General features: G+C 46.6%; 15 non-coding genes across 15 annotated transcripts; 4 read left to right on the top strand and 11 right to left on the bottom strand.

Annotated features, from left to right (window-relative positions):
* Positions 1-5,655: 5,655 nt before the first annotated feature.
* Positions 5,656-5,739, bottom strand: TRNAR-UCU (transfer RNA arginine (anticodon UCU)). The gene is given in 2 exon segments: positions 5,656-5,691; positions 5,703-5,739. It is a non-coding gene; the product is annotated as a tRNA-Arg (tRNA).
* A 501-nt stretch (positions 5,740-6,240) lies between these two features.
* On the bottom strand, positions 6,241-6,314 carry TRNAN-GUU (transfer RNA asparagine (anticodon GUU)). Its single transcript has one exon. It is a non-coding gene; the product is annotated as a tRNA-Asn (tRNA).
* A 798-nt stretch (positions 6,315-7,112) lies between these two features.
* TRNAR-UCU (transfer RNA arginine (anticodon UCU)) lies at positions 7,113-7,196 on the bottom strand. Its single transcript is given in 2 exon segments — positions 7,113-7,148; positions 7,160-7,196. It is a non-coding gene; the product is annotated as a tRNA-Arg (tRNA).
* A 170-nt stretch (positions 7,197-7,366) lies between these two features.
* Positions 7,367-7,439, top strand: TRNAA-CGC (transfer RNA alanine (anticodon CGC)). Its single transcript has one exon. It is a non-coding gene; the product is annotated as a tRNA-Ala (tRNA).
* Positions 7,440-7,697: 258 nt separating this feature from the next.
* Positions 7,698-7,771, bottom strand: TRNAN-GUU (transfer RNA asparagine (anticodon GUU)). Its single transcript has one exon. It is a non-coding gene; the product is annotated as a tRNA-Asn (tRNA).
* Positions 7,772-8,569: 798 nt separating this feature from the next.
* TRNAR-UCU (transfer RNA arginine (anticodon UCU)) lies at positions 8,570-8,653 on the bottom strand. The gene is given in 2 exon segments: positions 8,570-8,605; positions 8,617-8,653. It is a non-coding gene; the product is annotated as a tRNA-Arg (tRNA).
* Positions 8,654-8,823: 170 nt separating this feature from the next.
* On the top strand, positions 8,824-8,896 carry TRNAA-CGC (transfer RNA alanine (anticodon CGC)). The gene has a single exon. It is a non-coding gene; the product is annotated as a tRNA-Ala (tRNA).
* A 258-nt stretch (positions 8,897-9,154) lies between these two features.
* On the bottom strand, positions 9,155-9,228 carry TRNAN-GUU (transfer RNA asparagine (anticodon GUU)). Its single transcript has one exon. It is a non-coding gene; the product is annotated as a tRNA-Asn (tRNA).
* Positions 9,229-10,026: 798 nt separating this feature from the next.
* TRNAR-UCU (transfer RNA arginine (anticodon UCU)) lies at positions 10,027-10,110 on the bottom strand. Its single transcript is given in 2 exon segments — positions 10,027-10,062; positions 10,074-10,110. It is a non-coding gene; the product is annotated as a tRNA-Arg (tRNA).
* A 170-nt stretch (positions 10,111-10,280) lies between these two features.
* TRNAA-CGC (transfer RNA alanine (anticodon CGC)) lies at positions 10,281-10,353 on the top strand. The gene has a single exon. It is a non-coding gene; the product is annotated as a tRNA-Ala (tRNA).
* Positions 10,354-10,611: 258 nt separating this feature from the next.
* On the bottom strand, positions 10,612-10,685 carry TRNAN-GUU (transfer RNA asparagine (anticodon GUU)). Its single transcript has one exon. It is a non-coding gene; the product is annotated as a tRNA-Asn (tRNA).
* A 798-nt stretch (positions 10,686-11,483) lies between these two features.
* Positions 11,484-11,567, bottom strand: TRNAR-UCU (transfer RNA arginine (anticodon UCU)). Its single transcript is given in 2 exon segments — positions 11,484-11,519; positions 11,531-11,567. It is a non-coding gene; the product is annotated as a tRNA-Arg (tRNA).
* A 501-nt stretch (positions 11,568-12,068) lies between these two features.
* On the bottom strand, positions 12,069-12,142 carry TRNAN-GUU (transfer RNA asparagine (anticodon GUU)). Its single transcript has one exon. It is a non-coding gene; the product is annotated as a tRNA-Asn (tRNA).
* A 798-nt stretch (positions 12,143-12,940) lies between these two features.
* On the bottom strand, positions 12,941-13,024 carry TRNAR-UCU (transfer RNA arginine (anticodon UCU)). The gene is given in 2 exon segments: positions 12,941-12,976; positions 12,988-13,024. It is a non-coding gene; the product is annotated as a tRNA-Arg (tRNA).
* Positions 13,025-13,194: 170 nt separating this feature from the next.
* Positions 13,195-13,267, top strand: TRNAA-CGC (transfer RNA alanine (anticodon CGC)). The gene has a single exon. It is a non-coding gene; the product is annotated as a tRNA-Ala (tRNA).
* Positions 13,268-13,372: the final 105 nt, after the last annotated feature.

Genomic DNA, 13,372 nt, shown 5'->3' with positions numbered 1-13,372 from the left:
GAGGAATTGTACCACATTATAGCATGTAAAGGATATGCAGGATCATTAGTTTTTTCAGTGCGAAGTGTGGATCCAAGTGGGTCCAAGTGGGCTTCCCTTCGAGCTTGACTGCAGTTGGGGTGGTGAACAACATCTGGTAGGGACATTCAAACAGGGTTTCTCTCTTAAACTTTTCCACATAGACCCTGTCACCTGGTTTTAGATTGTGACACTCATCTGTAGGACCTGGGGAAAAGCAGAGACTGCAGAATGCATTACTAACAATTCCTTGGAGAGGCCTATGACAAAATTAACAAGAAAATCATTCCCCAAATTCAGCTACTGTGGCATGTACCCTCCTGGGAGAAAGAAAAACTAATGAAAGACACTCAATTCAAAATTTACCCATTTTCTCTATTGCCTTTCATATCTACTTTCCCCCTACTCCGTGGATGGTAGGGTGTGTGAAAAGCCTGAAATATACCCAAAACAGACATGATGTGTTGCATTATTTCACCTGTGAAGTGTGTACCTTTGTTCGACTCAATCACTTCTGGTACCCCATATCTGCAGATTACCTCATTCATGAATTTCTGTGTGGTTATCTGCTCATTTACCTTAGTATCAGGGTGGGCCTCCAACCTGAAAAAGACTCGAGCAACAACAAGCACATGTTCATACTCCCCAACAGGTGTGAGCTGAATGTGGTCAAATTGGCAATCTCTGAAATGGGTAGAATGGTCAAGGCAAGTATTATATGGCCACCTTACTTCTGTCCGGACTCGCACATGGCAAAGATCATGCTAACTGGACAAATGATGCAGCAGCTACAGAGAACCCAGGTGTCACCCATTCTTGTTCAGTGTCGCCGTCATCGCTGCTTTTGATTCTGGGTACCAGCTGGGCCATCATGGGGAACAGGGACCTCTGTAGGCAAGTTCTGTTGATTGTTCGCCATACGCCGTCCTGTGCTGTCGCTCCCGTATTTTAGCCCATCTGCTTTCTTTCCTCGTTGACTTGTAACTGTAAAGTCCTTGACATATCAAAGTCCAAAGTCTTATCAAAGTCCAAAGTCTTATCAAAGTCCAAAGTCTTATCACTGACTCATGCTGTCAGTATCTATTCTTCTTTCTTCCACGGCTTAAGGGCCGCTGCTTTTGCTGTGTTGTCGGCGAGGGTGTCATCTCTCGCTTCTCCGTTGTAGAAATCGGTGTGGATTCTCCATTGCCAGGTAGTGGTAGTAGGGTTTCCATGAGACTCTGCACCGCTGCACCATTCTTAATTGGCTGTCCTACTGAGATAACAAGCTGTCTGGCCTTCCATATTGGGCCATAATCATGAGCTATGCCAAATGCATTCCAGGAGTCAGTGTAAAAAGTTGCCGACTTACCTTCTACCACTCCACACGCCTCAGTGAGGGCCTCCGGTTCCGCTTCTTGCCCTGAGACATGCGGAGGCAGAGCTTCTGCGTTTAGGACATCTTGTTGTGTCACCTCTGCATATCTGGTTCGGAATCATCAATCCTCACCCTGATACCATCTACAAAAGAAAACTCAAAATATGCATCATTAACAGTGTGTACATCACTACAATAATGCTATTTAAAAAATAGCTGATCCGCCATACTCAAATCACCTATGCCTCCCCTCCCCCCAGGAATACCTGATTAAAAGAAGAGTAGCCGGATCCAAGGTATTACAACATTGGGAAGCTCAGAGCAATATTGGGGGAGGCATGGAAAGAGCACATTGTAGTCGGATCTAATAGGCCAGAGCTAAGTGCTTGGGTTGCACTTGCATGAGTACGTTCTGGGTGTCATTTGGCGTGTGGACCACTAGGGGGTAGTCCAATACCAACTTAGAAGATTTGTCAACCATTGCCTGTACTGCTGCCACCGCAAAAGCAGATGAGGGAGCTCCTCAAGTCACTGGATCCACCCTCATGGCTGTGGTTGTCCTTCGTGCTTTTGTGTCAATACTGTCATATGGTCGGCAGTATGAAACAAGGTCCAGAAAGGTGCGGAATTTGGCAACGGGTGTATGTACAGGTATGGCCTGCAGAACTTGGTTAGTCTTTGGAGGCCTCCAGGCCTTACAGCCTTCTGCAAGAGAAATTAACAGTGAAATTGTGGCCGGTTGGCAGTTTTTCCAAAGCATCAGCACACAGCACCTGATCTGCAGGCTGACCCTTCACCCTTTTTTTTTTTTTTTTTTTTTTTTTTTATGAAGGAGGGGGATACTGTTTGACCCAGGGGTGTGTATCTGGGTCTCGTATATATTATCATGGTTGATACATCCAATTTCCCTATGCCTGTCTTGTAGGTGTCCCATAATTTGTCAGGAACCGTGGAAAGCTGAGTTTGGGACAGGAGAAAAAAACAAAACTTTTTCTTCTGGCTATCTATGATTCTTACCCCCTCCTTGGATAAGAGACGTGTTCTTGCATCATCAAGCTCCACCCCTCTGAGTGTGGCTAATCACTTACTTCCTTATTCCCTCATTCAATGTTTGGCAGTCCTTGGGTACACATCACAACTCAATAAAGATAAAGTCTTATGCATCACACAATTTACATTTTACAAATTACGGGTCAATCAGTCCCGTTCCTCCTGTGGATACCTGGCCTTATCGTTACCTGCTTGTTTCCTATTCCTTGGCTTCTCTACTGTAGTTTATTTATCTATTTTATATTGTCTGTGAATATACGTTACTTGTGCTGGGACTACAGGGCAAGTAACTTCCTCTTTTTAGGTCTCTTACTCATGTGACAGCCCAGCGACAGGATTATAAGGGAGATAACGGGAGTACGTGGCTAATTTTTACTTCTACAACAGTAGACAGTTGTTGTCCCAGACTTCCGGCGACTGGGCAGATGCAGTTTTAGATGCCGGACATCTCCATCTGATTGGTAATGTACTGCAATTCTCTCTATTCACTAAGCTGGTGTCTTTGTATATTAATACAGACGCCATTGCAGCCCACCTTCACTTCCTCTTTTCTGACACTTAGAGAAATTCTAACGTCTAATGCATAAATCACATATATTATGTTGTAACTTCTGTCACAGCGGTGGTTACAATTGAATTGGGGACTTGGCAAGCCGCTGTGGCTGTAAACATAGATGTATTTTCTTGTGGGCATGGTGGGGCTACGCAGTCTGTATTCTTAAGAGCCCCCTCAGGATGTGAGTGGCATACAACTTTTTACATTTATGACGGGCGTATGACAAAGATTAGATTCCATAACAAGACATACTAGTAGTTTCAACATCCAATATTAGTTAAATAACTAACAAATGTTACAGCACAAGAATTGCTCCGCTTCTATTGAGAGTTCCACTTCCTCTTTTTAAATGTAGTTAGCAGCTCCTTTTTTTTCCTTTCTCCAAACACACTTACGGGCACAAGCCTATGCTTCTATGCTATTATTAACGTTTAACAATTCGAAGGCACTATAGTTTAGTAGTCTGTCTTTTACTAGAAGGGATCCAATAATGCAACCTAACCTATAAAGTCCAAACCCACAGCGCGCCGCTGTGTACGGTGCATTATCTTGGCTATAACCAATGCATTCTCATTGCTAACAATCCCTTCTTACAGTTGAGCAGGACTGATACTAATTCTATATGACAGACAAACCAACAGACTATTTCTATACAACAACTCAGCAGGATTAGCTCTACACAACAGACAAGCACACTAACTTTATATAAAAGACAGATAGGACACACAGAAAGATTGCTTGATTAATCAATGATAACTTGACTCTCCACCCTTTTCACACTTTCCTGGAGGGTGTTAGAATTAACCTTGGTACATTGTTTGCTGCCTTTCAATTTCAATCATGGCTGCCAGATTTATGATTATAGAAGTCTCCTCAGACGCCGGACACAGTATGCCCCGCCCTAGAGCCCCTAGCATTTCTGTCGCTACACAGTTTATCAATCTACCCTCACAAATAGACAGACAATTAGACGGAGCACCAGTACGGCTGGCTTAGTCTAAACTGCCCCTCGGGATACTGTCTGGTAGCCCCCCTGTCCTAGATCTTTTACCAGACTTTACCGGAGCAGCGGTGCCTGTCCAGACGTTTGACCGTTTCCTGACTCTAAGGTTTTAGACACCAAACCTGACCCGAGCAAGACCTCCTAGTCAAACTACCCTGTCAGGTCCCCCTGACTCTAAGGTTTTACACTCCAAACCTGAACCGAGCAGGGGGCCCCTGCGGGGACTTCCTCTCCCTTAAAGCAATTCACTGACCTTGCCAACCGACCAGTACTCTCAAAACGACAGGCATGTAAACATTCCTTTTTATCATATGACAGGTTCTTATCGAGTGATCGAGACTTATAAATACCTGTCGTTTGGTTCCAAATCACTTGGCCTTGGCACGGCACAAAGGCGAGTCTGAACTTAGCCACACAGGTATAGATAATTAATTTATCTTACCGTGTTCTGAAGATTTTTTTATTGGGCCCACCAAGTCCAAGGTCGCATATGTCCGTGTCTCCTGTCCAAGCTCTATGGAACCCATCGATCACTGCCCGCATTCTCCACCAGCTGTCGTGGAACCTTCTTTTGGAACCACGCCTTACTCAATTTGGAATGTTTACAGCCCTCCATATTAATTCTGAATTGATAATGCGCATAAGAAGTTCCCACACTGACACGATGTTCAGCATGCATAGCTTCCTCAATTCTAACTTTAATGATCGGCGTGTAGCCTATTTTAAGAGTTTAACAAATCCGCCCATCTGGGCAGGTCAAATATTACATGCATACAACGTATTGTTTAATTATTGGATAAGCATCTTGCAATTCTTCCATCCTCCGGTCATCTGTGATTGGCCATCAGGTGGTGGATGAAATGAGTGGGTTGTCTTGGAGCCACGTGGGGTTCCTTCAATATGATTGGATGTTACATCATGAACTATAAATTGCACAAACCTCCCATGTTATTTGCATACGTTTCCAGTAAAGTCGCTGGGGAAATTTCTGCGGTTGTCCATGTCTGATTCCTAGTTCCGTATTAGTGCATGCAGCTGGACAGTCAAATATATTTATACATGTTGTTTACGGCTAAATTGCTGAATTCCATCTTTGTCAGCATCTTTGTCAGCAGAGTTATGAAAAACAGATATTTCATATAAGCGGAAGTACCTATTGCATAACTTGTAGCAAGACATTATATTTGTAGCAAGACAGAAATATGTATACAGAATGTTCAATTGACAACTGTCTACTGCCAAAGCCCACCGATCCATAATATAGGAATACTGGACTTCCACCACAGACATACATGCCTAAATACAGAAGATCATAGAATGGTAGAGCTTCCAACTCCAGGGTCATGGGGTCCAAGCCCCTGCTCAGTGCAGGATTACCTAAATCATTCCAGACAGACAGTTGTCCAGCCTTTGTTTGAACACTTCCATGGAAGGAGAACTCATCACCACCCGTGGTAACCTGTACCACTCAGTGATCACTCTCACTATCAGAAAGTTTTTTCTAATATGCCATTTAGAAAAGGGCTCTTTCCTTTGCACTGCAGATCAAAACTGAATGCTAAATCAGTCGCCTTAAAAAGCTGCAAGGCAGGGCTACGACAACAAATGAAGTCCTAGGCAGGTTTCTTGCCTAAGAGCACACTACAAGCTACCACAGTGCGCTAGAACATACGACTCTGGTGGGACTCGAACCCACAACCTTTGAATCACTTTCACTCTAGAAGTCCAATGCGCTATCCATTGCGCCACAGAGCCACTCCTAAGCCTTGTGCGTAGTCATTTTGTGGCTGGGAAAAGGCCAGTGCATCTCACTTTCGTGACATCTATACTTAAAGAAAAAAAGGCCTCAACTTTGGAAACTCTTGAATGCTGGGAATGTGCTAAAATTGCCGATCAGAGTAGACAGGTGTGTAAACAGCCGTCACGGGGGATTAGCTCACATGGTAGAGCGCTCGCTTCGCAGGCGAGAGGTAGCGGGATCGATGCCCGCATCCTCCAAGATCTTTACTTGCCAGCGCTTTGAAACTCTAGCATGATGGCCTTTTTATCTTTGGCGCTCAAAGAACTGGCCTTCGATAGCTCAGCTGGCAGAGCGGAGGACTGTAGAAGCAAATTAGCAATCCTTAGGTCGCTGGTTCAATTCCGGCTCGAAGGACCTTTTTGGCTAGCATTACCATTTTGAAGCTTTCAAACGGCTCAGACGCACTGACAGCCACGGCTTTACGTGTAACATACGGCGCAAACAAAAGGCAAGCCCGTCCCTGGGTGGGCTTGAACCACCAACCTTTCGGTTAACAGCCGAACGCGCTAACCGATTGCGCCACAGAGACAACCACACGTTGTGCCGCAGGCCAAATCCTCAGTCAGGTCAACTATATTCTCTCAGGTGACTACCTAAACAATAATATCAAAAAAAGGAAAAGAAGAGATAAACTAGAAGACAACAGCGTGACTCCAAAGAGTACCCAACTGCCCACGGAGAGTGGCTCCCTGTTAGCGGCTTAGCAACAGTCAAAGGCTTCCTCAGCTTGGCCTCACCAGCGCCTTGTAAGCTATCCCAATGCAGCAGAGTGGCGCAGCGGAAGCGTGCTGGGCCCATAACCCAGAGGTCGATGGATCGAAACCATCCTCTGCTAGGAAGCTCAGTTTTTTGCAGTTCCTACCACATCCACATCTTCCTGGACAGCATAGTTTGAGAAATCGCTTTGTTTCTTTAGAAATGTCCTCTTCTCTGTCAATGCAGACATACATGCCTAAATACAGAAGATCATAGAATGGTAGAGCTTCCAACTCCAGGGTCATGGGGTCCAAGCCCCTGCTCAGTGCAGGATTACCTAAATCATTCCAGACAGACAGTTGTCCAGCCTTTGTTTGAACACTTCCATGGAAGGAGAACTCATCACCACCCGTGGTAACCTGTACCACTCAGTGATCACTCTCACTATCAGAAAGTTTTTTCTAATATGCCATTTAGAAAAGGGCTCTTTCCTTTGCACTGCAGATCAAAACTGAATGCTAAATCAGTCGCCTTAAAAAGCTGCAAGGCAGGGCTACGACAACAAATGAAGTCCTAGACAGGTTTCTTGCCTAAGAGCACACTACAAGCTACCACAGTGCGCTAGAACATACAACTCTGGTGGGACTCGAACCCACAACCTTTGAATCACTTTCACTCTAGAAGTCCAATGCGCTATCCATTGCGCCACAGAGCCACTCCTAAGCCTTGCGCGTAGTCATTTTGTGGCTGGGAAAAGGCCAGTGCATCTCACTTTCGTGACATCTATACTTAAAGAAAAAAAGGCCTCAACTTTGGAAACTCTTGAATGCTGGGAATGTGCTAAAATTGCCGATCAGAGTAGACAGGTGTGTAAACAGCCGTCACGGGGGATTAGCTCACATGGTAGAGCGCTCGCTTCGCATGCGAGAGGTAGCGGGATCGATGCCCGCATCCTCCAAGATCTTTACTTGCCAGCGCTTTGAAACTCTAGCATGATGGCCTTTTTATCTTTGGCGCTCAAAGAACTGGCCTTCGATAGCTCAGCTGGCAGAGCGGAGGACTGTAGAAGCAAATTAGCAATCCTTAGGTCGCTGGTTCAATTCCGGCTCGAAGGACCTTTTTGGCTAGCATTACCATTTTGAAGCTTTCAAACGGCTCAGACGCACTGACAGCCACGGCTTTACGTGTAACATACGGCGCAAACAAAAGGCAAGCCCGTCCCTGGGTGGGCTTGAACCACCAACCTTTCGGTTAACAGCCGAACGCGCTAACCGATTGCGCCACAGAGACAACCACACGTTGTGCCGCAGGCCAAATCCTCAGTCAGGTCAACTATATTCTCTCAGGTGACTACCTAAACAATAATATCAAAAAAAGGAAAAGAAGAGATAAACTAGAAGACAACAGCGTGACTCCAAAGAGTACCCAACTGCCCACGGAGAGTGGCTCCCTGTTAGCGGCTTAGCAACAGTCAAAGGCTTCCTCAGCTTGGCCTCACCAGCGCCTTGTAAGCTATCCCAATGCAGCAGAGTGGCGCAGCGGAAGCGTGCTGGGCCCATAACCCAGAGGTCGATGGATCGAAACCATCCTCTGCTAGGAAGCTCAGTTTTTTGCAGTTCCTACCACATCCACATCTTCCTGGACAGCATAGTTTGAGAAATCGCTTTGTTTCTTTAGAAATGTCCTCTTCTCTGTCAATGCAGACATACATGCCTAAATACCGAAGATCATAGAATGGTAGAGCTTCCAACTCCAGGGTCATGGGGTCCAAGCCCCTGCTCAGTGCAGGATTACCTAAATCATTCCAGACAGACAGTTGTCCAGCCTTTGTTTGAACACTTCCATGGAAGGAGAACTCATCACCACCCGTGGTAACCTGTACCACTCAGTGATCACTCTCACTATCAGAAAGTTTTTTCTAATATGCCATTTAGAAGAGGGCTCTTTCCTTTGCACTGCAGATCAAAACTGAATGCTAAATCAGTCGCCTTAAAAAGCTGCAAGGCAGGGCTACGACAACAAATGAAGTCCTAGGCAGGTTTCTTGCCTAAGAGCACACTACAAGCTACCACAGTGCGCTAGAACATACGACTCTGGTGGGACTCGAACCCACAACCTTTGAATCACTTTCACTCTAGAAGTCCAATGCGCTATCCATTGCGCCACAGAGCCACTCCTAAGCCTTGCGCGTAGTCATTTTGTGGCTGGGAAAAGGCCAGTGCATCTCACTTTCGTGACATCTATACTTAAAGAAAAAAAGGCCTCAACTTTGGAAACTCTTGAATGCTGGGAATGTGCTAAAATTGCCGATCAGAGTAGACAGGTGTGTAAACAGCCGTCACGGGGGATTAGCTCACATGGTAGAGCGCTCGCTTCGCATGCGAGAGGTAGCGGGATCGATGCCCGCATCCTCCAAGATCTTTACTTGCCAGCGCTTTGAAACTCTAGCATGATGGCCTTTTTATCTTTGGCGCTCAAAGAACTGGCCTTCGATAGCTCAGCTGGTAGAGCGGAGGACTGTAGAAGCAAATTAGCAATCCTTAGGTCGCTGGTTCAATTCCGGCTCGAAGGACCTTTTTGGCTAGCATTACCATTTTGAAGCTTTCAAACGGCTCAGACGCACTGACAGCCACGGCTTTACGTGTAACATACGGCGCAAACAAAAGGCAAGCCCGTCCCTGGGTGGGCTTGAACCACCAACCTTTCGGTTAACAGCCGAACGCGCTAACCGATTGCGCCACAGAGACAACCACACGTTGTGCCGCAGGCCAAATCCTCAGTCAGGTCAACTATATTCTCTCAGGTGACTACCTAAACAATAATATCAAAAAAAGGAAAAGAAGAGATAAACTAGAAGACAACAGCGTGACTCCAAAGAGTACCCAACTGCCCACGGAGAGTGGCTCCCTGTTAGCGGCTTAGCAACAGTCAAAGGCTTCCTCAGCTTGGCCTCACCAGCGCCTTGTAAGCTATCCCAATGCAGCAGAGTGGCGCAGCGGAAGCGTGCTGGGCCCATAACCCAGAGGTCGATGGATCGAAACCATCCTCTGCTAGGAAGCTCAGTTTTTTGCAGTTCCTACCACATCCACATCTTCCTGGACAGCATAGTTTGAGAAATCGCTTTGTTTCTTTAGAAATGTCCTCTTCTCTGTCAATGCAGACATACATGCCTAAATACAGAAGATCATAGAATGGTAGAGCTTCCAACTCCAGGGTCATGGGGTCCAAGCCCCTGCTCAGTGCAGGATTACCTAAATCATTCCAGACAGACAGTTGTCCAGCCTTTGTTTGAACACTTCCATGGAAGGAGAACTCATCACCACCCGTGGTAACCTGTACCACTCAGTGATCACTCTCACTATCAGAAAGTTTTTTCTAATATGCCATTTAGAAAAGGGCTCTTTCCTTTGCACTGCAGATCAAAACTGAATGCTAAATCAGTCGCCTTAAAAAGCTGCAAGGCAGGGCTACGACAACAAATGAAGTCCTAGACAGGTTTCTTGCCTAAGAGCACACTACAAGCTACCACAGTGCGCTAGAACATACGACTCTGGTGGGACTCGAACCCACAACCTTTGAATCACTTTCACTCTAGAAGTCCAATGCGCTATCCATTGCGCCACAGAGCCACTCCTAAGCCTTGCGCGTAGTCATTTTGTGGCTGGGAAAAGGCCAGTGCATCTCACTTTCGTGACATCTATACTTAAAGAAAAAAAGGCCTCAACTTTGGAAACTCTTGAATGCTGGGAATGTGCTAAAATTGCCGATCAGAGTAGACAGGTGTGTAAACAGCCGTCACGGGGGATTAGCTCACATGGTAGAGCGCTCGCTTCGCATGCGAGAGGTAGCGGGATCGATGCCCGCATCCTCCAAGATCTTTACTTGCCAGCGCTTTGAAACTCTAGCATGATGGCCTTTTTATCTTTGGCGCTCAAAGAACTGGCCTTCGATAGCTCAGCTGGTAGAGCGGAGGACTGTAGAAGCAAATTAGCAATCCTTAGGTCGCTGGTTCAATTCCGGCTCGAAGGACCTTTTTGGCTAGCATTACCATTTTGAAGCTTTCAAACGGCTCAGACGCACTGACAGCCACGGCTTTACGTGTAACATACGGCGCAAACAAAAGGCAAGCCCGTCCCTGGGTGGGCTTGAACCACCAACCTTTCGGTTAACAGCCGAACGCGCTAACCGATTGCGCCACAGAGACAACCACACATTGTGGCGCAGGCCAAATCCTCAGTCAGGTCAACTATATTCTCTCAGGTGACTACCTAAACAATAATATCAAAAAAAGGAAAAGAAGAGATAAACTAGAAGACAACAGCGTGACTCCAAAGAGTACCCAACTGCCCACGGAGAGTGGCTCCCTGTTAGCGGCTTAGCAACAGTCAAAGGCTTCCTCAGCTTGGCCTCACCAGCGCCTTGTAAGCTATCCCAATGCAGCAGAGTGGCGCAGCGGAAGCGTGCTGGGCCCATAACCCAGAGGTCGATGGATCGAAACCATCCTCTGCTAGGAAGCTCAGTTTTTTGCAGTTCCTACCACATCCACATCTTCCTGGACAGCATAGTTTGAGAAATCGCTTTGTTTCTTTAGAAATGTCCTCTTCTCTGTCAATGCAGACATACATGCCTAAATACAGAAGATCATAGAATGGTAGAGCTTCCAACTCCAGGGTCATGGGGTCCAAGCCCCTGCTCAGTGCAGGATTACCTAAATCATTCCAGACAGACAGTTGTCCAGCCTTTGTTTGAACACTTCCATGGAAGGAGAACTCATCACCACCCGTGGTAACCTGTACCACTCAGTGATCACTCTCACTATCAGAAAGTTTTTTCTAATATGCCATTTAGAAAAGGGCTCTTTCCTTTGCACTGCAGATCAAAACTGAATGCTAAATCAGTCGCCTTAAAAAGCTGCAAGGCAGGGCTACGACAACAAATGAAGTCCTAGGCAGGTTTCTTGCCTAAGAGCACACTACAAGCTACCACAGTGCACTAGAACATACGACTCTGGTGGGACTCGAACCCACAACCTTTGAATCACTTTCACTCTAGAAGTCCAATGCGCTATCCATTGCGCCACAGAGCCACTCCTAAGCCTTGCGCGTAGTCATTTTGTGGCTGGGAAAAGGCCAGTGCATCTCACTTTCGTGACATCTATACTTAAAGAAAAAAAGGCCTCAACTTTGGAAACTCTTGAATGCTGGGAATGTGCTAAAATTGCCGATCAGAGTAGACAGGTGTGTAAACAGCCGTCACGGGGGATTAGCTCACATGGTAGAGCGCTCGCTTCGCAGGCGAGAGGTAGCGGGATCGATGCCCGCATCCTCCAAGATCTTTACTTGCCAGCGCTTTGAAACTCTAGCATGATGGCCTTTTTATCTTTGGCGCTCAAACAACTGGCCTTCGATAGCTCAGCTGGCAGAGCAGAGGACTGTAGAAGCAAATTAGCAATCCTTAGGTCGCTGGTTCAATTCCGGCTCGAAGGACCTTTTTGGCTAGCATTACCATTTTGAAGCTTTCAAACGGCTCAGACGCACTGACAGCCACGGCTTTACGTGTAACATACGGCGCAAACAAAAGGCAAGCCCGTCCCTGGGTGGGCTTGAACCACCAACCTTTCGGTTAACAGCCGAACGCGCTAACCGATTGCGCCACAGAGACAACCACACGTTGTGCCGCAGGCCAAATCCTCAGTCAGGTCAACTATATTCTCTCAGGTGACTACCTAAACAATAATATCAAAAAAAGGAAAAGAAGAGATAAACTAGAAGACAACAGCGTGACTCCAAAGAGTACCCAACTGCCCACGGAGAGTGGCTCCCTGTTAGCGGCTTAGCAACAGTCAAAGGCTTCCTCAGCTTGGCCTCACCAGCGCCTTGTAAGCTATCCCAATGCAGCAGAGTGGCGCAGCGGAAGCGTGCTGGGCCCATAACCCAGAGGTCGATGGATCGAAACCATCCTCTGCTAGGAAGCTCAGTTTTTTGCAGTTCCTACCACATCCACATCTTCCTGGACAGCATAGTTTGAGAAATCGCTTTGTTTCTTTAGAAATGTCCTCTTCTCTGTCAATGCAGACATACATGCCTAAATACAGAAGATCATAGAATGGTAGAGCTTCCAACTCCAGGGTCATGGGGTCCAAGCCCCTGCTCAGTGCAGGATTACCTAAATCATTCCAGACAGACAGTTGTCCAGCCTTTGTTTGAACACTTCCATGGAAGGAGAACTCATCACCACCCGTGGTAACCTGTACCACTCAGTGATCACTCTCACTATCAGAAAGTTTTTTCTAATATGCCATTTAGAAGAGGGCTCTTTCCTTTGCACTGCAGATCAAAACTGAATGCTAAATCAGTCGCCTTAAAAAGCTGCAAGGCAGGGCTACGACAACAAATGAAGTCCTAGGCAGGTTTCTTGCCTAAGAGCACACTACAAGCTACCACAGTGCGCTAGAACATACGACTCTGGTGGGACTCGAACCCACAACCTTTGAATCACTTTCACTCTAGAAGTCCAATGCGCTATCCATTGCGCCACAGAGCCACTCCTAAGCCTTGCGCGTAGTCATTTTGTGGCTGGGAAAAGGCCAGTGCATCTCACTTTCGTGACATCTATACTTAAAGAAAAAAAGGCCTCAACTTTGGAAACTCTTGAATGCTGGGAATGTGCTAAAATTGCCGATCAGAGTAGACAGGTGTGTAAACAGCCGTCACGGGGGATTAGCTCACATGGTAGAGCGCTCGCTTCGCATGCGAGAGGTAGCGGGATCGATGCCCGCATCCTCCAAGATCTTTACTTGCCAGCGCTTTGAAACTCTAGCATGATGGCCTTTTTATCTTTGGCGCTCAAAGAACTGGCCTTCGATAGCTCAGCTGGTAGAGCGGAGGACTG

Source organism: Eleutherodactylus coqui, chromosome 1, assembly GCF_035609145.1.
Source record: "Eleutherodactylus coqui strain aEleCoq1 chromosome 1, aEleCoq1.hap1, whole genome shotgun sequence".
NCBI lineage: Eukaryota > Metazoa > Chordata > Amphibia > Anura > Eleutherodactylidae > Eleutherodactylus > Eleutherodactylus coqui.
This window is presented reverse-complemented; position numbering and strand designations above follow the sequence as displayed.